This window comes from Odocoileus virginianus, chromosome 13 (assembly GCF_023699985.2).
Source record: "Odocoileus virginianus isolate 20LAN1187 ecotype Illinois chromosome 13, Ovbor_1.2, whole genome shotgun sequence".
In the NCBI taxonomy this organism is placed as follows: domain Eukaryota; kingdom Metazoa; phylum Chordata; class Mammalia; order Artiodactyla; family Cervidae; genus Odocoileus; species Odocoileus virginianus.
The window spans coordinates 35,745,451-35,767,331 of NC_069686.1; the positions used below are offsets into that span (position 1 = coordinate 35,745,451).

The 21,881-nt window shown below is 38.3% G+C and overlaps 1 long non-coding RNA gene across 1 annotated transcript; it reads left to right on the top strand.

Moving 5' to 3' along the window:
• The first annotated feature begins 21 nt into the window (after nt 1–21).
• Nucleotides 22–17,977, top strand: LOC139038063 (uncharacterized). Its single transcript, XR_011490985.1, has 3 exons — nt 22–191; nt 9,524–9,607; nt 17,340–17,977. It is a non-coding gene; the product is annotated as an uncharacterized lncRNA (long non-coding RNA).
• Nucleotides 17,978–21,881: the final 3,904 nt, after the last annotated feature.

Sequence of the window (21,881 nt, forward strand, 5' to 3'; positions counted from 1 at the left end):
TAGCGCGCGGGAGTAAAACAGGCCTAGCGGGAGAGGCTCGAGCCAATCCAACAGGGGGCGGAGCGCCCAAATCATCGATCGCCTCCCTTCCCCGCCTGTTGTCCCGCCCTGCCCCTCCGGTCACCTTGTGGGGGGCGGTGAGAGGGAGGTTGGGGCCAAATTTAATCTTCTGAAGACTTGAAATTCAAAATGTAAGCGGATCGCCCAAGTTCACCAGACTAAATTTAGTGGATCTTCAAACTGCAAGTCCATTATTTAAAATATTAGCAACAAATCATTTAACAACAGGAGTTAACTGTACTGTGCTATTTAAGAGCAGCGTTTTAGATTGGTCTAGATTCCAACCCTAGTTCCGCGTTATCTTGGCAAGTTAATCAACTTTTTTATGCCTCAACTTCCTCCTGTGTAAAATATGGATGATAATAGTACCGACTTCAGGTAAAAGCCAAGTAAGAAAACGCTGGAGAGGCCAGAGGCTCTCATGTTTTAAGTGTACATAACAATGGCCGGGAGCATATTCATGATTCCCCTGCCTGCTTCTGCCCCCTGCCCCCTCCCGCTTTAGATATTGTGATTCAGTCGATTTAGGATCTACATTCTTCTAATTGGCCTCAGGTGTTGAAGGGTGGGACTTCATTAACACTTAACACTTGGCGACTTAATGCTTGGAGAACCTACTTATACCCTTAATGAAAGTCCTTGAAAGAAAGTGAAGTCGCTCAGTCGTATCCGACTCTTTGCGACCCCATGGACTGTAGCCTACCAAGCTCCTCAGTCCATGGAATTTTCTAGGCAAGAGTACTGGAGTGGGTTGCCGTTTTCTTCTCCAGGGGATCTTCCCAACCCAGGGATCGAACCCAGGTCTACCACACTGCAGGCAGACGCTTTACCGTCTGAGCCAGCAGGGAATGAAAGGTCTTACCCATTTTATAGACCTCTGAGCACTTTCCGCTGCACCCAAAATTGTATCAACTTTAAAATAGGCATCTAAGGCCCAAGAGCAACTGGTCTTTCCACCCTGGCCTCACCCGGCTGGAGCCTCTACTTACCCACAGTGTACAACTATCAGTTGTACTGAATTCAGGGCTGTGGTTTGCCCTGCGCAGTGTTAGCTGCACCAAGCAAAGCGTCTGCCAAACCAAGTTCTCAGAACGTGTTTCTCAAACAAAAGATGAAGGAAAGGAGAGGAGACAGACAAGTCCTTGTGAGCCAAGCTGTGGAAATTAAAGATTTTAAGAAATAGTTTAAAGCTGTGTCTGGATGAAATGTAGAGACACTTTAGACATAATGGAGGAGAAAGCTTTTCAATGCAGTCTGATAGCAAATCCTTAAATACTTGGAGGGGAATTTGCTCATTTTCTGCATTTTGGCAAAACACAGATACTTAAGGGAAAGGTTATTAGACTGAATGAAATATATGGACAGGTTTGCATTACATTGCATTGAGATTTCAGTATTGTGTTGGAGCTCTTGTGTTGGAAAGACAGGATCTTGAAATCCTGTTATTTTTTATGAAGGCTGTGAGATTAGTGGAAAAAACATTAACTTTGTCTTGAGATAGGTATTCAGTACCTCCACCCAATACTGGTGTGGCTTACTGGGCTTTTCTCTTCTTTCTAACACTTACCACACTGATATTTCATTGTGTGTTTATTTTTTTATTGTCTGCTTCTCCCCACTAGAATATCAATGCCTCGTGTATAGGGCCTTTGTTCTTTTTTTTCCCCCCTAATTCCTAATTTATAAAAAAGGTTGGGGGTGGTCATCTTGCTCCTCTTTCAAGTGTGTACAATCATGCTCTTCCTGAAATGTTTTGTAATATTTTATCATTGTCACTCTCACACCCGAGATCCTTTAGCAGTTCCCATCAATCACAGGATGAATTTCAAAATTCTTGGCATAACATGCAAGCCTATTATTGGGTCACTGCTTCACTTCTAGCCTGAGCCCCACTTCAGCCAGGTTCTAAGCAATCTGCCAAAATCTGTAAATTTTCTGTGCCTTTGAAGGTCTATGCTGTTCTTTGTGTTTAGAACATTAAGTCAATTTTTCAAGCGTGATAAATGTCAACTAAAATATACCTTTTAATGAAATCCTTCACTTACCTACTTTATCCCAATGGAGAATTAAATGTTATCTCCATGCTAAGATAGCATGTAAACCTGTTAAAGTATCTTACATATGCCTGAAGTGGAAGAGTTGCGGGTTAGCCTGAGGGGCTTTAGTTCCAGCCATTATCTCAATCATTGCCCCCTCCCTGTTCTTTGGTATTTTCTCAGTCTGATCTAAAGTATCAATACTAAGATATGTAGAGTCTAGACAAATCTCATTCACCACATAGACCCTTCTCCAACATCTTTCCAACTAGATTGCTATACCCAAGCTTCTCTTTTATAGGAATTCTGAAGCGACCACCATGAACCGGCTCCCACTGAATTTTATACTACCTGACACCCAATGAATATTTTGAATTAGTTTATTAATTTGTCCATGTATTAACTCATCCATTCTTTATCTATTCCTTCAACTAATTTCTATCTTCTCTGCCTCTCCAAATCCTGTATCTGTTTCTCCTCAGAACATAAAAGTCTTGCACCCTCAATCCGGTATTCCTGCCCAATTTCCCCATTCTTTATTTAATCACATATTTGTCAGCAACAATCAAGGCTATGTCATGTCTGTCAGTGACTCCTTTGTCATGCTTGTCCCTGTGGTCCTAATGAATCTTCCTACCTAATAGATCTGTCCACCTGTCCAAATAGAATCCCAGTTTATGAACTAAACATATTTCAGAATTATAATATTGCTTTTCTAAAAACTGTTTCTTACCGAGTGCCAGATGTTTTAATATATAGCCTCATTTATTTCTCACAATGATTCTAAGATGAAGTACTTTTCCTGAGTTTATAAATAAATAATGTGAAGCTCAAAGAGTAAACTAGGGAAGTTTAATGTAGTCAAGTATCAGTTCAGTTCAGTTTATCAGTCGTGTCTGACTTTTTGTGACCCCATGAATCGCAGCACACCAGGCCTCCCTGTCCATCACAAACTCCTGGAGTTTAATCAAACTCATGCCCATCGAGTCGGTGATGTCATCCAGCCATCTTATCCTCTGTCTTCCCCTTCTCCTCCTGCCCCCAATCCCTCCCAGCATCAAGGTCTTTTCCAGTGAGTCAGCTCTCCGCATGTGGTGGCCAAAGTATTGGAGTTTCAGCTTCAGCATCAGTCCTTCCAATGAACACCCAGGACTTATCTCCTCTTGGATGGACTGGTTGGATCTCCTTGCAGTCCAAGGGACTCTCAAGAGTCTTCTCCAACACCACAGTTCAAAAGCATCAATTCTTCGGCGCTCAGCTTTCTTCACAGTCCAACTCTCACATCCATACATGATCACTGGTAAAACCACAGCCTTGACCAGACGGACCTTTGTTGGCAAAGTAATGTCTCTGCTTTTTAATGTGCTATCTAGGTTGGTCATAACTTTCCTTCCAAGGAGTAAGCATCTTTTAATTTCATGGCTGCAGTCACCATCTGCAGTGATTTTGGAGCCCAAAAAAATCAAGTCTGACACTGTTTCCACTGTCTTCCCATCTATTTCCCATGAGGTGATGGGACCAGATGCCATGATCTTAGTTTTCTGAATGTTGAGCTTTAAGCCAACTTTTTCACTCTTCTCTTTCACTTTCATCAAGAGGCTTTTTAGTTCCTCTTCACTTTCTGCCATAAGAGTGGTGTTATCTGCATATCTGAGGTTGTTGCTATTTCTCCCGGCAATCTTGATTCCAGCTTGTGCTTCTTCCAGCCCAGCGTTTCTCATGATGTATTCTGTATATAAGTTAAATAAGCAGGGTGACAGTATACAGCCTTGGTGGACTCCTTTTCCTGTTTGGAACCAGTCTGTTGTTCCATGTCCAGTTCTAACTGTTGCTTCCTGACCTGCATATAGGTTTCTCAAGAGGCAGGTCAGGTGGCCTGGTATTCCCATCTCCTTCAGAATTTTCCACAGTTTATTGTGATCCACACAGTCGAAGGCTTTGGCGTAGTCAATAAAGCTGAAATAGATGTTTTTCTGGAACTCTCTTGCTTTTTGCATGATCCAGCAGATATTGGCAATTTGATCTCTGGTTCCTCTGCCTTTTCTAAAACCAGCTTGAACATCTGCAAGTTCTCGGTTCACATATTGCTGAAGACTGGCTTGGAGAATTTTGAGCATTACTTATGAGTGCAATTGTGTGGTAGTTTGAGCATTCTTTGGGATTGCCTTTCTTAGGGATTGGAATGAAAACGGACCTTTCCAGTCCTGTGGCCACTGCTGAGTTTTCCAAATTTGCTGGCATATTGAGTGCAGCACTTTCACCAGCATCATCTTTCAGGATTTGAAATAGCTCAACTGGAATTCCATCACCTCCACTAGCTTTGTTCGTAGTGATGCTTCCTAAGGCCCACTTGACTTCACATTTCAGGATATCTGGCTCTAGGTGAGTGTTCACACCATTGTGATTATCTGGGTCATGAAGATCTTTTTTGTATAGTTCTTCTGTGTATTCTTGCCACCTCTTCTTAATATCTTCTGCTTCTGTTAGGTCCATATCATTTCTGTCCTTTATTGAACCCATTTTTGCATAACCCAAAATTAATCTGTTTAAGCTACATTCATTCATCAAGATTTAATGAGCTCTGCCCTATAGGATATGATTTTTATGGTGGATTTACTCTTGAACATTGTAAGAGTCCTATGAAAGCTCACTATTGAAAGAACTCTTTTAATAATCATTTAGTAACATAAAATATCCATCTGTAATCCAAATTATTAAAGTTAATGCAGTGAGCCCAGTTTTGGAATCAAATAGGTGAGGAGTGAAATACTGCTCTCCCACTCTGCAACTTAGGATCCACCCCTAAAATGCTTAACTTTTCCATGTCTTCATCAGTAAAACGAGAAGAAAAACACCATCCTCAAAGTTCAGTAAATGACAAATATCCTTATTTAATGCCTAGCACAAATCCTGGCACATAGTAAGAATTTAACTGGTGTTTATTACATGAATAGGCTTCCCTGGTAGCTCAGACAGTAAAGAATCTGCCTTCAATCCAGGAGACCTGGGTTCGATCCCTGGGTTGGGAAGATCCCCTGAAGAAGGGAATGGCAACCCACTCCAATATTCCTTTCTGAAGAATTCTGTGGACACAGGATCCATGGGATTGCAAAGAGTTGAACACAACTAACACTTTCACTTTCACTATTACATGAATACATTGATTGATTGAAAATTGCATATTTTTTCTGAAATATATGAGTTAGTTAAATTTTGTCATTTAAAAATTGTAAAGTATAACAGTTCCAATACTTTGGCCACCTGATGCAAAGAGCCTACTCATTGGAAAAGCCCCTGATGCTGGGAAAGATTGAAGGCAGAAGAAGGGGATGACAGAGGATGAGATGGTTGGATGGCATCATAGACTCAATGGACATGAGTTTGAGCAGACTCTGGGAGATAATGGAGGACAGATGAGCCTGGTTTGCTACATTTCATGGGGTTGCAAAGAGTTGGACATGACTTAGCAACTAAACAACAACAATAAGGGTTCTGAGAGATGTTTGAAACATTACCCAACGTGATAACTGTTTTGCTAGATTCATTTAAAGAAGGGCAGAATTTGAGATCTTTTTAGCTTTTTTAATCCTATGTTACTAAGAGATCCCATGATGGACTTTTCAATAATTAATAGATGGAAAAAATTTTAAAAGATTATTTTATCCCATTATTAGTTCCTATACAGTAAAAATATAGAGCTAACAACATAACCCATGACCATCATGAAATCTACTACCCTTGCATTCAGACCTACTACACAATGTTATATAATTATATTAACTAAAAGGTCTTTTAATCCTTTAACCAAAGGATTTATCTGCACATGTAACTACACACTTTCCACTGAACTGTGCAGAGGGTTCCTGCCATTTAGGACCAAGTCAACTCCTTTTCAGATGAGAAAATTGAGTTCCTTCAAGTTAAAATGAAAAGAGAGGGGCAGTATAGTGTGAGAGAGGCTGATTACTAAGGTTTAAATCCTAACCCTACAACTTCTTAACTATGTGACTGCCAAGTTACTTGACCTCTTGTGCCTCAGTTTCCTTTTCTATAAAATGGGAGTAATTGCACTTGCCTCATAGGCTTAGGAGGTATATGTAAATCAATACATGAAAAATGCTTAAACAATGAGTGGGTACATGCTATAAATATTCAGAAAATATTAGCCATAGAAACATTTCTCAGATTTAAATAAAACACAATAGAAAACCATGAATACTCGCCCAACAACAAAACACTTTTGCATTGAAATGGTTTTTCTAGCCCACATTAAAAGCATGAGACTACAGTTCATCAGCAGTTACTTAATGCTGTATTTCTCAAAATATGGGCTTCTTTTGTGGCACAGCTGGTAAAGAATCTGCCTGCAATGCGGGAGACCTGGGTTCAGCCTGGGTTGGGAAGATCCCCTGGAGAAGGAAATGGCTACCCACTCCAGTATTCTGGCCTGGAGAATTCCATAGGCATATAGTCCATGGGGTCACAAAGAGTTGGACATAACTGAGTGACTTTCACTTCACGTCTCAAACTGTGGTTCCAGAATCATTGCATCATGAAATGGAAAGCTTCTCAAACTGCAAATATCTGGTCTGTATCTCTCAGACCTGAATCAGTTGTTCTTGGACAAGTAAAATAGTCTGCATTTTTAATATGCCCCTGAACTATTCTTTTCAGAACCAAAGTCTGAGATTCCTACTGTGTTCCAGGCACAAATTTTCTTTAACTTTTATAGGACAGCTTTTAACTATTAATATTATTTGTAATTGAAATACAAATATCTGCTTTTGAAAGGACCCCTCCATATATGGCAGAAATCATTTGCCTATATCTCAAAACATATTTATGGAGAGAAAACAAATCTTTAGAAGCTCAAGAGCTACACAGATAATTGAAACTGACAGTCTTGAGCAGCCAAAAGGAATAGTGACTCATTGTTATGCTTCAGGCCTTTGTGGAGAAAGAACATAACCACAAATTTAGAAAATTAATCCAGTTTGCATTCATCACCAGGGCTACTCATGGGCAGGATTAAATATTCTACTTTTCCTGATCACTGGATTAAGGAGATTTTTCTTCAACTGCCTATTCTAGTAAAATAATATAACTGAAAATTATAAGTCCTCAAGGTGTACTATGGATAAAACAATTTTTGCCTAAATTTGTAAGCTTCATTTTTGGCCCTCATGATACTGTTAGAAATGTTAATTGGTACAATCTTTAGGAAAGACAATTTGCAGTATTTATCAAAGTTACAAATTCTTTGATGCAAAAATACCACTTCTAAATGATTATCCTCATTCGTAAAGTTTGGAGACATTTCATCACAGGATTGTTTGATTTAAGAGAAAAGATTAGAAACAATCAATGAAGGCATGTTAAATAGATTAAATACAACTATATTGTAGAATACTATTCCACGATCTGTGTACTTACTAATATGTAGTGAAATCCAAACTATTTTAATGGGAAAAAAATGTTTCACTAAAAGGATCCAAACATCCTTAGAGAAATGACCAATACCAGGGCTGGGTTGAGTAAGTATAAGAAGAGCCTGAAATATCTTTTTTGTGCAAGAAAGTAACAAGTGCTTTAAAAATGTCGGGAATATGTTTAAAGGACACAGGAGCCAGCTTGAAGGTCTCCCACTGGCTGAATCTGGAACAGTGGAATCACAGACCATTGAATAAAATAAGAATCATGAGCCTATACTGATACTAAAAATATAAATAAAGGAAAGAGACAGAATGACAGAGTTATTAAATGCCATTTTGCTACCATGATAATTGATTCAGGCAATAATTATCAGTAATGGTAAAACCACTGAGCAAAAGTCTAAGGAGGAGCACAGTCTCAAAGTATCTCCTCATAAGATACTTAGCAAATAAGAGATAAATGGTAACTTTACAGTGGAGACAACTATGAAAATCACCAAAACGTGCACAAACTGGTATCACTGAGGTTCCATGAGGTAATTCACTGGGGTAAAAACATCACTTCCGTGATGTGCCTATCAATAATTTATAAACTGCTGCTGCTGCTAAGTCGCTTCAGTTGTGTCCGACTCTGTGCGACCCCACCAGGCTCTGCCGTCCCTGGGGTTCTTCAGGCAAGAACAACTGGAGCGGGTTGCCATTTCCTTCTCCAATGCATGAAAGTGAAAAGTGTGAAAGTGAAGTTGCTCAGTCGTGTCCGACTCTTCGCAACTCCATGGACTGCAGCCTACCAGGCTACTCCATTCATAGGATTTTCCAGGCAAGAGTACTGGAGTGGGTGGCCATTGCCTTTTCAAAATTTATAAACTAAATCTATCCATTAGGAAAGAATCAGAAAAATCTATAAAGAAGGGTGTTCTATAAAAACCAAAGTCAAACAAAAAGCTGGCCTATGTTCTTCAAATAACAAGGTCATGAGAAACAAAGAAAAGCAGAGGAACTGTTTCAGAATAAAGATGATTCAAGGGCCATTACAACTAAATGCATGCATGATCATGGATCAATAAGGACTCTCAAGAGTGTTCTCCAGCACCACACTTTGAAAGCATCAATTCTTTGGCACTCTACTCTGTCACCCTCATCAAGAGGTCCTTTAGTTCCTTTTCGCTTTCTGCCATTAGAGTGATATCATCTGAACATCTGAGGTTGTTGATGTTTCTCCCGCCTATCTTGATTCCAGCTTATAACTCATCTAGTAAATCAACTATGCTTCAATTGAAATCTTTTTTTCTCTAAGGGAGTAGTGAAATTTGAACAAAGACATGTTATAACAAATATATTTGATAACTGTCTTATGGTTCTGTAAGAAAATCAGAATGAGAAATTCTCACAAATTTAGAAAAAGATTGATTTTTCTGCAGCTATAAAAACAAGTCAGGCTTCTCAGGTGGCTCAGTGGTAAAGAATCCGCCTGCCAATGCAGGAGATGTGGGTTCCATCCCTGGGTCAGGAAGCTCCCCTGGAGAAGGAAATGGCAATCCACTTCAGTATTCTTGCCTGGGAAATCCCATGGACAGAAGAGCCTTGTAGGTTACAGACCATGGGGTTGCAAAGAGTCAGACACAACTAAGTGACTAAACAAAAACAGAACCAAGTCACAACGAGAACACATTCAGCTGATAAACACAATTCATTTCATTGAACCTGCTTTTGTAAGCCTTTTTCTTATAAAAGTCAAATAATCAGGGATAAACTCAATCCAAAAAATATGCCTTAGAGTACCAACCAATCAACAATAGTCACTTGTGTAACCAAGCTTTTAAGGATCATGCCAACCCTTCTATGCCTCTCAAAGCCCACCCATCCTGAACGCCATGCTTTCCAAAGACCCTGTGAGTCCTGCAGTTAGGTTTGCTCAGATTCTGCCTGACCAGCGTAGTTCTCCATTACTATGTATGGTAAGGAGTAAATTCAGCTTTTGTCTTTTTATTTCAGATGTCAATGGAAGTCTCATTATCCCTTGGCAATTCTGGAATTTCCACTAAGATTGTTTTAAAAGCTGATTTTGCATTATTCCAGGTAAGCTCTGGCTCAACAGGTGCTCTTACTGAGCCCTTGTGTCCAAACTTTGTCGGGTCAGCTCCCAGATGAGTCAGTTTCAGTAACCACCTGAACTCTACCTTCATTGACTTCTCGTTACTGTGTTTATTGTTTTAGCCTGGGATGTTTAACTAAGTTTCTCGCATAAGGTTGTTACACTTAGGTCTTTGTTCTAAGTAATTAGACCTTTTGGTTTGGAATAGTGTCATTTGGTAGCTAGATGGAGGAGTTTATTTATTTATTTATTTATTTTTTTGAGGCTAATTACTTTACAATATTGTAGTGGCTTTTCTCATACATTGACATGAATCAGCCATGGATTTACATGTATTCCCCATCCTGATCCCCCCTCCCACCTCCCTCTGCACCCGATCTCTCTGGGTCTTCCCAGTGCACCAGGCCCGAGCACTTATCTCATGCACCCAACCTGGGCTGATGATCTGTTTCACCCTAGAAAATATAACATGTTTCCATGCTGTTCTCTTGAAACATCCCACCCTCTCCTTCTCCCACAGAGTCCACAAGTCTGTTCTGTACACCTGTGTCTCTTTTTCTGTTTTGCATATAGGGTTATCATTACCGTCTTTCTAAATTCCATTATATATGTGTTAGTATACTATATTGGTCTTTATCTTTCTGGCTTACTTCACTCTGTATAATGGGCTCCAGTTTCATCCATCTCATTAGAACGGATTCAAATGAATTCTTTTTGACGACTGAGTAATATTCCATGGTGTATATGTACCACAGCTTCCTTATCCATTCGTCTGCTGATGGGCATCTAGGTTGCTTCCATGTCCTGGCTATTATAAACAGTGCTGCAATGAACATTGGGGTGCATGTATCTCTTTCAGATCTGGTTTCCTCGGTATGTATGCCCAGAAGTGGGATTGCTGGGTCATATGGCAGTTCTATTTCCAGTTTTTTAAGCAATCTCCACACTGCTCTCCATAACGGCTGTACTAGTTTGCATTCCCACCAACAGTGTAAGAGGGTTCCCTTTTCTCCACACCCTTTCCAGCATTTATTGCTTGTAGACTTTTGGATAGCAGCCATCCTGACTGGTGTATAATGGTACCTCATTGTGGTTTTGATTTGCATTTCTCTGATAATGAGTGATGTTGAGCATCTTTTCATGTTTTTTTGCCATCTGTATGTCTTCCTTGGAGAAATGTTTGTTTAGTTCTTTGGCCCATTTTTTGATTGGGTCATTTATTTTTCTGGAGTTGAGCTGGAGGAGTTGCTTGTATATTTTTGAGATTAATCCTTTGTCTGTTGCTTCGTTTGCTATTATTTTCTCCCAATCTGAGGGCTGTCTTTTCACCTTGCTTATAGTTTCCTTTGTTGTGCAAAAGCTTTTAAGTTTCATTAGGTCCCATTTGTTTATTTTTGCTTTTATTTCCAATATTCTGGGAGGTGGGTCATGGAGGATCCTGCTGTGATTTATGTCAGAGAGTGTTTTGCCTATGTTCTCCTCTAGGAGTTTTATAGTTTCTGGTCTTACATTTAGATCTTTAATCCATTTTGAGTTTATTTTTCTGTATGGTGTTAGAAAGTGTTCTAGTTTCATTCTTTTACAGGTGGTTGACCAGTTTTCCCAGCACCACTTGTTAGAGAGGTTGTCTCTTTTCCATTGTATATCCTTGCCTCCTTTGTCGAAAATAAGGTGTCCATAGGTTCGTGGATTTATCTCTGGGCTTTCTATTCTGTTCCATTGATCTATATTTCTGTCTTTGTGCCAGTACCATACTGTCTTGATGACTGTGGCTTTGTAGTATAGTCTGAAGTCAGGCAGGTTGATTCCTCCAGTTCCATTCTTCTTTCTCAAGGTTACTTTGGCTATTCGAGGTTTTTTGTATTTCTATACAAATTGTGAAATTATTTGTTCTAGTTCTGTGAAAAATACCGTTGGTAGCTTGATAGGGATTGCATTGAATCTATAGATTGCTTTGGGTAGTATAGCCATTTTGACAATACTGATTCTCCCAATCCATGAACACGGTATGTTTCTCCATCTGTTTGTGTCCTCTTTGATTTCTTTCATCAGTGTTTTATAGTTTTCTATGTATAGGTCTTTTGTTTCTTTAGATAGATATACTCCTAAGTATTTTATTCTTTTTGTTGCAATGGTGAATGGTATTGTTTCCTTAACTTCTCTTTCTGTTTTCTCATTGTTAGTGTATAGGAATGCAAGGGATTTCTGTGTGTTAATTTTATATCCTGCAACTTTACTATATTTGTTGATTAGCTCTAGTAATTTTCTGGTAGAGTCTTTAGGGTTTTCAATGTAGAGGATCATGTCATCTGCAAACAGCGAGAGTTTCACTTCTTCTTTTCCTATCTGGATTCCTTTTACTTCTTTTTCTGCTCTGATTGCTGTGGCCAAAACTTCCAAAACTATGTTGAATAGTAGTGGTGAGAGTGGGCACCCTTGTCTTGTTCCTGATTTTAGGGGAAATGCTTTCAATTTTTCACTATTGAGGTTAATGCTTGCTGTGGGTTTGTCATATATAGCTTTTATTATGTTGAGGTATGTTCCTTCTATTCCTGCTTTCTCGAGATTTTTTATCATAAATGGATGTTGAATTTTGTCAAAGGCCTTTTCTGCATCTATTGAGATAATCATATGGTTTTTATCTTTCAATTTGTTAATGTGGTGTGTTACATTGATTGATTTGAGGGTATTAAAGAATCCTTGCATTCCTGGGATAAAGCCCACTTGGTCATGGTGTATGATCTTTTTAATATGTTGTTGGATTCTGTTTGCTGGAATTTTGTTAAGGATTTTTGCATCTATGTTCATCAGTGATATTGGCCTGTAGTTTTCTTTTTTTGTGGCATCTTTGTCTGGTTTTGGAATTAGGGTGATGGTGGCCTCATAGAATGAGTTTGGAAGTTTACCTTCTTCTGCAATTTTCTGGAAGAGTTTGAGTAAGATAGGTGTTAGCTCTTCTCTAAATTTTTGGTAGAATTCAGCTGTGAAGCCATCTGGTCCTGGGCTTTTGTTTGCTGGAAGATTTCTGATTACAGTTTCAATTTCCTTTCTTGTGATGGGTCTGTTAAGATCTTCTTTCTGGTTCAGTTTTGGAAAGTTATACTTTTCTAAGAATTTGTCCATTTCTTCCAAGTTGTCCATTTTATTGGCATAGAGCTGCTGGTAGTAGTCTCTTATGATCCTTTGTATTTCAGTGTTGTCTGTTGTGATCTCTCCATTTTCATTTCTAATTTTGTTAATTTGGTTCTTCTCCCTTTGTTTCTTAATGAGTCTTGCTAACAGTTTGTCAAGTTTGTTTATTTTTTCAAAAAACCAGCTTTCAGCTTTGTTGATTTTTGCTATGGTCTCTTTTGTTTCTTTTGCATTTATTTCTGCTCTAATTTTTAGGATTTCTTTCCTTCTACTAACCCTGGGGTTCTTCATTTCTTCCTTCTCTAGTTGCTTTAGGTGTAGAGTTAGGTTATTTATTTGACTTTTTTCTTGTTTCTTGAGGTAAGCCTGTAATGCTATGAACCTTCCCCTTAGCACTGCTTTTACAGTGTCCCATAGGTTTTGGGTTGTTGTGTTTTCATTTTCATTCGTTTCTATGCATATTTTGATTTCTTTTTTGATTTCTTCTATGATTTGTTGGTTATTCAGAAGTGTGTTATTTAGCCTCCATATGTTTGAATTTTTAATAATTTTTTTCCTGTAATTGAGATCTGATCTTACTGCACTGTGGTCAGAAAAGATGACTGGAATGATTTCAATTTTTTTTTAATTTCCCAAGTCTAGCTTTATGGCCCAGGATGTGATCTATTCTGGAGAAGGTTCCGTGTGCACTTGAGAAAAAGGTGAAGTTGATTGTTTTGGGGTGAAATGTCCTATAGATATCAATTAGGTCTAGCTGGTCCATTGTGTCATTTAAAGTTTGTGTTTCCTTGTTAATTTTCTGTTGAGTTGATCTATCCATAGTTGTGAGTGGGGTATTAAAGTCTCCCACTATTATTGTGTTACTATTAATTTCCTCTTTCATACTCGTTAGCGTTTGCCTTACATATTGCGGCCTTACATATGTGGTTGGGTGCATATATAATTGTTACATCTTCTTCTTGGATTGATCCTTTGATCATTATGTAGTGTCCTTCTTTGTCTCTTTTCACAGCCTTTATTTGAAAGTCTATTTTATCTGATATGAGTATTGCGACTCCTGCTTTCTTTTGGTCTCCATTTGCGTGAAATATTTATTTCCAGCCCTTCACTTTTAGTCTGTATGTGTCCCTTGTTTTGAGGTGGGTCTCTTGCAGACAGCATATACAGGGGTCTTGTTTTTGTATCCATTCAGCCAGTCTTTGTCTTTTGGTTGGGGCATTCAACCCATTTACATTTAAGGTAATTATTGATAATTATGGTCCCGTTGCCATTTACTTTGTTGTTTTGGGTTCACATTTATACAACCTTTCTGTGTTTCCTGTCTAGAAAAGATCCTTTAGCATTTGTTGAAGAGCTGGTTTGGTGGTGCTGAATTCTCTCAGCTTTTGCTTGTCTGTAAAGTTTTGAATTCTCCTTCATATCTGAATGAGATCCTTGCTGGGTACAGTAATCTAGGTTGTAGATTATTCTCTTTCATTACTTTAAGTATGTCCTGCCATTCCCTTCTGGCCTGAAGGGTTTCTATTGATAGATCAGCTGTTATCCTTATGGGAATCCCTTTGTGTGTTATTTGTTGTTTCTCCCTTGCTGCTTTTAATATTTGTTCTTTGTGTTTGATCTTTGTTAATTTGATTAATATGTGTCTTGGGGTGTTTCGCCTTGGGTTTATCCTGTTTGGGACTCTCTGGGTTTCTTGGACCTGTGTAACTATTTCCTTCCCCATTTTAGGGAAGTTTTCAGCTATTATCTACTCGAGTATTTTCTCATGGCCTTTCTTTTTGTCTTCTTCTTCTGGGATTCCTATGATTCGAATGTTGGGGCATTTCACATTGTCTCAGAGGTCTCTGAGGTTGTCCCCATTTCTTCTGATTCTTTTTTCTTGTTTCCTTTCTGCTTCATTTATTTCCACCATTTTATCTTCTACCTCACTTAGCCTATCTTCTATCTCCGTTATTCTACTGTTGGTTCCCTCCAGAGTGTTTTTGATGTCATTTATTGCATTATTCATTTTTAATTGACTCTTTTGTATTTCTTCTAGGTCCTTATTAAACATTTCTTGCATCTTCTCAATCTTTGTCTCCAGGCTATTTATCTGAAACTCCATTTTGTTTTCAAGATTTTGGATCATTTTTATTATCATTATTCTAAATTCTTTTTCAGGTAGACTCCCTATATCCTCCTCTTTTGTTTGACTTGGTGGGCATTTTTCATGTTCCTTTACCTGTTGGGTATTTCTCTGCCTTTTCATCTTGTTTAGATTGCTGTGTCTGGAGTGGGCTTTCTGTATTCTGGTGGTCTGTGGTTCCTTTTTATTGTGGAGGTTTCACCCAGTGGGTGTGGTTGGACGATTGGTTTGCCAAGATTTCCTGGTTAGGGAAGCTTGCGTCGGTGTTCTGGTACATGGAACTGGATTTCTTCTCTCTGGAGTGCAACGGAGTGTCCAGTAATGAGTTTTGAGATGCATCTATGTGTTAGGTGTGACTTTGGACAGCCTGTATGTTGACGCTCAGGGCTATGTTCCTGCATTGCTGAAGAATTTGTGTGGTATGTCTTGCTCTGTAACTTATTGGCTCTTGGGTGGTGGTTGGTTTCAGTGTAGGTATGGAGGCTTTTGGATGGTCTCTTATTACTTAATGTTCCCTGTAGTCAGGAGTTTTCTGGTGTTCTCAGGTTTTGGGCTTAAGTCTCCTGCCTCTGGGTTTCAGTTTTATTCTTCCAGTAGTCTCAAGACTTCTCCAACTATACAGCACTGATAATAAAACTAGGTTAATGGTGAAAAGATTCTCCACCATGAGGGGACACCCAGAGAGGTTCACAGAGTTACATGAAGAAGAGGAGAGGGAGGAGGGAGATAGAGATGAGCAGGAGGAGAAAAGGGGGACTCAAGAGGAGAGAGACAGATCTACGCAGTTCTCTGTTACCAAAGTGTTCTCCGTAGCCCAGACACCCACAGAGATTCACAGAATTGGATTGGGAAGAGAAGGGGGAGGGAGGAAATAGAGGTGTTCTGAGGTAGAAAACGGAGAGTCAAAAGTGGGAGAGAGTAATCAACACACTCCTGAGTAAAAATGGGTACTGAACATTGGATTCTTAAATGTCCAAAATGGATATCAAATACTGAAAAACAAAGATTAAAAATTTAGAGTAGATGTTAGACTCTTAAAAATACAATATTAAAAACAAAAACAAAAAATTTTAGAAATATATATGAAGTTTGGTTTAAAAATAGGGCTTCTTTTTTTTTTGCAAGGTTATAGTGAAATGAAAATGAAAATTAAGGAGTAATAGAGGACTTTAAAAGAAAATAAGAGAAAAAAAATAAAACAAAAAAAAAATTTTTTTCCTAATTAAAAAAAATAGTAAAAATATATGAAAATGAAAGTTAAGGAGTAATGGAGGAGTAATAGGGAATTTTAAAAGAATATAAAAGAGAAAAAATTAAAAAAGAAAGGAAAAAAATTTCTTTTTTTAATTAAAAAAAAAAGTAAAAATATATCTAGAAATTTCTCTGGAGCTGTTGCAGTCAGTGTGGGTTTGGTTCAGTTTCAGACAGCTCCTAGTTCCAGCTTACACTTCTCGATAGCTATAGGCCCCTTCCGGTGTAGTCAGTGTTACCTACAGGGATTTTAATCTGTTGCACCGGTCCCTTCTGAAGCGGTTCCCTTTGTTTATTTGGTTTCTCTTTGCCAGTCTCTTCAGTGTCTAATTTCCGCCCTGACACAGGCGGGTGGAGGTGGTCTCTGGTTCAGGTTCGCTTGTTCAGTCGTGCTGCGGGGAGGGGGGGTGGTCGCTGCAGACAAATGTCACTGGCCAGTGTGGGGAGCACTCGCAGTGTTCTGGCCACACTGGGTTTGCCCCCGCTCACGGGTGTGTGTTTTCCCCATCTACACTGCTCAGGCTCCCGGCTGCTCTATATGGGGCAGGCCCTGCATCTCGTGAGATTCCAGTTTTCGAGTATTCTACAAAAGCATGGACTCAGTTGGGCCTGCGTTTTGTGCCTTCCCCGGCTGAGCAGCTCAGACAGCCAGGAGCTTGATGGCCGCACCCACCCTGGGTGCGTTGCACCTTATCCCCTCCGCGGTCCCAGGCTCAGTTTCCCCACGTGCCAGTCTGGTGCGTGCGGCTTGTGTCTGTTCTCGGGAACTGGCCTCTAGCCACGACCCTCCCGGCGGATGTCGACCATGCAGAATCTCAGGAAGTCTTTGGTTAGAAACTGGAGGCCTGTTTGCAGTTTGGTAGGGGGTGCCGTCTCTAGATGGAGGAGTTTAATAAGGTTACTAGACCTTTTGCTTTGAAGCTCTACCATTTGAAAATGTTTGCCATTGACCTGCATATTCTCCTGCTGTTTGCTTTGGTTTTGTTTTGTTAGAAATTTAAAAATATTTACTTTTAAAATTCATGTAAAAACAAAAATGAGTCCACTATGTGTTAGTATAAATAATATATTTTAATGACAAGATTTTATGAAAATAATTAGAAGTATAGCATTATGTTTTACTTTTTGTTTGTCTTAACAGAAGACAGCTGAGTTCTCAAAAACTATTCTGCCTTTAATTTATTGTGCTGTGTTGTCTTGTTGAACAGGAAGAAAATCCAGCCTGGCATAGGGAGTCAGTTGGAAGAAGGAACAGTGTTTTTATAGCCTCTTCAAATAATTGTGGATATTCTGCTTTTATGTAACACCAAAACTTGACAAGCAGTAGTTTCTTAAAGATTCACTGAGATGTGGAATCTGAAATTAGATGAACTTTTTATATTCTGTTACATTAAAATACGTTAGTGTATCTTGAATTTTGAATGGATCTTTTACTCATGCATGATTTTGTATCAGTTTGCATTGGTCATTTGAAAAATATTAAATCATTGAGTAATTTGGATCTTTCAAATGTTCACACATTTCAGCATGCATGCAAGATCACTACTAATCTCATCAGAAAGTTCTTTCTATTGGTATATACTTACTGGAATTTCTGAGTCATAGGAAATGAGAGCATTTAACTTTATAAGGCAATGCCAACTCATTTTCCCAAGTACTGTCCTAATTCATAATGCCACAAGCAATTTTATAGGAGAGCTCAATACTTTTTTTCTAGAACTTGATAATTTTGAACACTGGTGTAAAAGAGTATCTTGCTGTGGTCTTGATCTACCTTTTTCTGATAATGAATTTGAGCAACTTTTCATATTTATTCTTTTATGTGAAATAAATGTCATGCTTTTCATTCCTCCCTTTTTTTCTAACAGCTTTATTGAGATAGTTTGCATTCCTTACAACTTACCCATTTGAAGTGTACAATTCAGTGGCTTTAGTATAGTCACAGATTGTGCAACCATCACCAAAAGGGTATACAATAACAGATACATCAATTACCTGATGTCTTCATGCTAAAATAATTGCTGTCATAAAGCTAGACACTCTTAGTAGAGATATTACAAAAGTGAGTATGCTATGCTATAATCACTATAGAAATACTTTACATATACTATATAAATACATTTACAGATTGTCATGCTAAACAGATTTCTCTGATTAAAGTCATTATACAGGGACATCAATAAATCATCAAAAACAAAAATAAGAACAATAAAGTCATGTAGAAGTTTAAAGAGTTCATCATAGGTGGATAAAATTTGAACACCCAAATTCTGAAAATAAACGCTGGGGATGATTAAGGTATCTAATCTATGAGGATAAAGTCTGGCAAATCCATAATGGCCATGTGACAGCACCCAATAACACCCCAAATGAACACTTGAGGAATCTTCCATGAAACAGCCCATCATAGTAGGGACAAATTGGCCACAGAATCAAACCATTATGTGAACACTTCCAGGAACAGAGGATTTAGCCAGTTCATGCCCTACTACAACACAAAATTAACCTGGAAAAATTGTGAAAATAAGGCAAACACTAAGATCATGCCCTAAATAGATTCTTTGAGATCACTGAAGGAATTATAGCAATTGGTTCCCTCTATCATTTATGAATATGTACTATTAATAGTACATTTATTTTCTAGATAAGTTAAAACATTTGCCTGTTGAAAAGCCACAACACTCACAATGGTTAAAATACTATTAGATCTCAAATTTCCTATATAGAATGTTTCATCTTATTTATCCAGCAATATGGGGTAAATTTTAGCTACACAGGATTCTGTTCTTTACTCCAAAACCTTATTGTCTATATCACTGACAATCCTCTAGAAAAATATAAAGACCTTAACACAACTGAAAAGTTATAGCTATTGGAGTTCCTAAACTGACATTCTCCAGAGACCCTCCAGCAACTGATGGTTCCTGAAAGTGGATTGCTGATTCAAGATCTTAAGAGTAAACTGGTAGCTACACACTGTAAAATGTGTTTTCCCAAGACCTCTGGGGAACTTCCCTAGTGGACTAGCAGGATTCTGGGCTTTCACTGCCATGGACCAGAATCAATCCCTGGTCAGGGAAATGAAATCCTTCGAGCTGTGTGGCCAAAAAAACAGAAAATCAGAAAAAAACTATAATTCCCAAGACAGTTGGAGCAATACTCTTCTATATATCACACTCCTTCTTAAATACTTTTACATAATAATACTTTTTATTCTTTACTCATTGAAAGGTTGTACTTTTTATTCAGTCTATCATGTTCCCCTAACCAATAATAATGATGTGTTTAGATGTAAACTTTACTAAAAACAACCACCGCCTCTCCTCAGTAAAACTGGAAAGGAATAAAATTAAATAAATAAATGTATTTTTTAAAGCTGGAAAAGAAAAAACTTAAAAATAAAAACAATCACTTTTCTAAATCTGTAATTTAGTTCTCCTAAGCTTTGCTAATACAGCCAGGTTGAAAAGTAATTGAAGGTATGTTGCATAATAAAAATTAAATATTTTAAAAATTTATATAATATTATAACATACAGTATTATAATATATAATATAGCTTATATATTAATAACTATTATGTAATACACTATATATTAGTTAATAGTGTATAAGATAATAGATTATATAAAATTATACTATGTGTAGTATATAAATGAACAAAAATATTCTTTTGTGGCAAGAGAGGGATATAATTATTCTTGTGCTTTAGTGGTAATTGTTTCTCATAACTACACCGAAAAACAACAGATCTATAACTTCTAGATTGATCATACCCTTTGGACACCTCCTGGATTATTTTCCCTTTGTGAAAGTCAGTCTCTTCATTGCTGACCCAGAACCAAGGTTAATGATCTGTAGGGCTATTTGTGAGCTCATTCCAGGAGTTTAACTCCTCAGCACTTTCAGTGAACTACATTTCTTTAAAAAGAGTCTAAAAGATAAAACCTTTTGTAGGAAAAGACTCCCCAAAATGTTTTCCCCGACCCGCAAGCACAACTTCAAATGGTAACTAAAAATTTGTTCCTTAACATTGACTGAGCCCTACAGGTAATAGAATAGAATAGCCTCAATTTTCTTTTTTTGGCTAGCCAGGAGAGAGTCTGTGCCATTACTAAAATTTCTCCTCATATAGGGAATAACACGTTAGGGGAGATAAAACTAAAGTTGAAAGAAAAGATAAACTGACTAAGGTAAACTTGGTGAATTGTTAGACCTTGTTTGATTCCTCCTTGTTTAATTCATGTAAAATCTTGGTACATGGCTATGGTGTATCTTCCTTTCCCTTTTAATATTACAGGAACTTATTGTTTTATTTGTTGTATCACTGTTGTTCAGGGTCTGTTGTCCAAATTTTTACATGATTCCACCCAGCCACTGGGCCAACAGTGATTCAGCAAATGATTCAAAGATAAAAGCAAGATAAAATCACAATGATGAATGTGCAAATTGAAAATCATATCTCCATAAAGGGAACCTCAACATTCAGGAACAATCAACAAAAATGGTGGTAAAAATCTAGACATTTGGTTGCTCTTTCAGCTTTGACTGAATGAGGATGAAAAGAGAGGACTGATTATAAAAGGATCCCCACAAATGCTGGAAAACTACTGCTTGCTCAGAAGCCGTAATTATAAGTAACCATCAGAGCTGGTCTTAAGCCTGTTCGATTGATCAGCAGCTCACCTCAGTGAACATGGATTTTAAAAGCAAGCTAATCAGCATCAGGGCCTCACTTCTGAAAGTCAGCCTATCAGGTATGAACTCAGTCCAGTAAACATGATGTGGAGTGCCAAACAGTCCACAGTAGCCTAAGTCACCACACAGCAATTGATGACGTTAACTCATGGATGCTTCCAAAAGCCTGCCAATCGCAAAAGTCCTATAAAAAAAAAACTCTTTTCTATAGTAAACAATCAATTCGACACTGTCATATCAAGTGTTGATCCTATCATCATTTGACAAATATCATGTGGTTTTAAAGAATACACATGAAATATTTAGAGTCAAACATGTGTCTGCAACTTAACTTCAGATGGTTCAGTGTTTGTTCATATGAGAGACAGAGAGATAAAGCAAATGGGTGAAAATATTAGCCATAGTTTTGCTAGTCAATTTAGGTGAGTGTTCATTATAGTAGTCTGAATTTTTCTGTAAGTTTGAGTTTTCAAAACTGAAGAATGTAAACAGGAGCAGTGATAGCAAGAAGATGGTGGAACAGGAAATCCCAGGCCTTTGTTCCCCACGGAGCCACTAACTTAATGACAGTAGAGATGCCAGGACTTCCCTAGTGGTCCAGTGGCACAGAATCTACCAGCTGGTGTAGGGGACACAGGTTGGACCTCTGGTCTTGGAAGATTCCACATGTCTCAGGGCAACTAAGTCCATGTGCCACAACTACTGAGCCAGCACGTCCTAGAGTCCATGCTCCAAACAAGAGTTAACAGCAATGAGAGCCTACACACCACAACTAGAGAGTAGCCCCCACTCTCGACAACTAGAGAAAGCCCAAGAGCAGCAACAAAGACAGTGCAGTCACAAACAAAAAGATAAATATCTAAAAATTAAAAAAACACAATTATGGTGCCAAATTGCCTTTATGAGAAAGCAGTTAAGAGGCTGCAACAGCCAAGTGCAAAGCCAAGAAGAGACATAAAGAAGCAAGTAGGAAAGATCTTCCCATTTGCCTATCTTAGCTCCTCCCTCTCCCCCACCTACTCCCCACTAAAGCACTGGCACTCCCAACTCCTA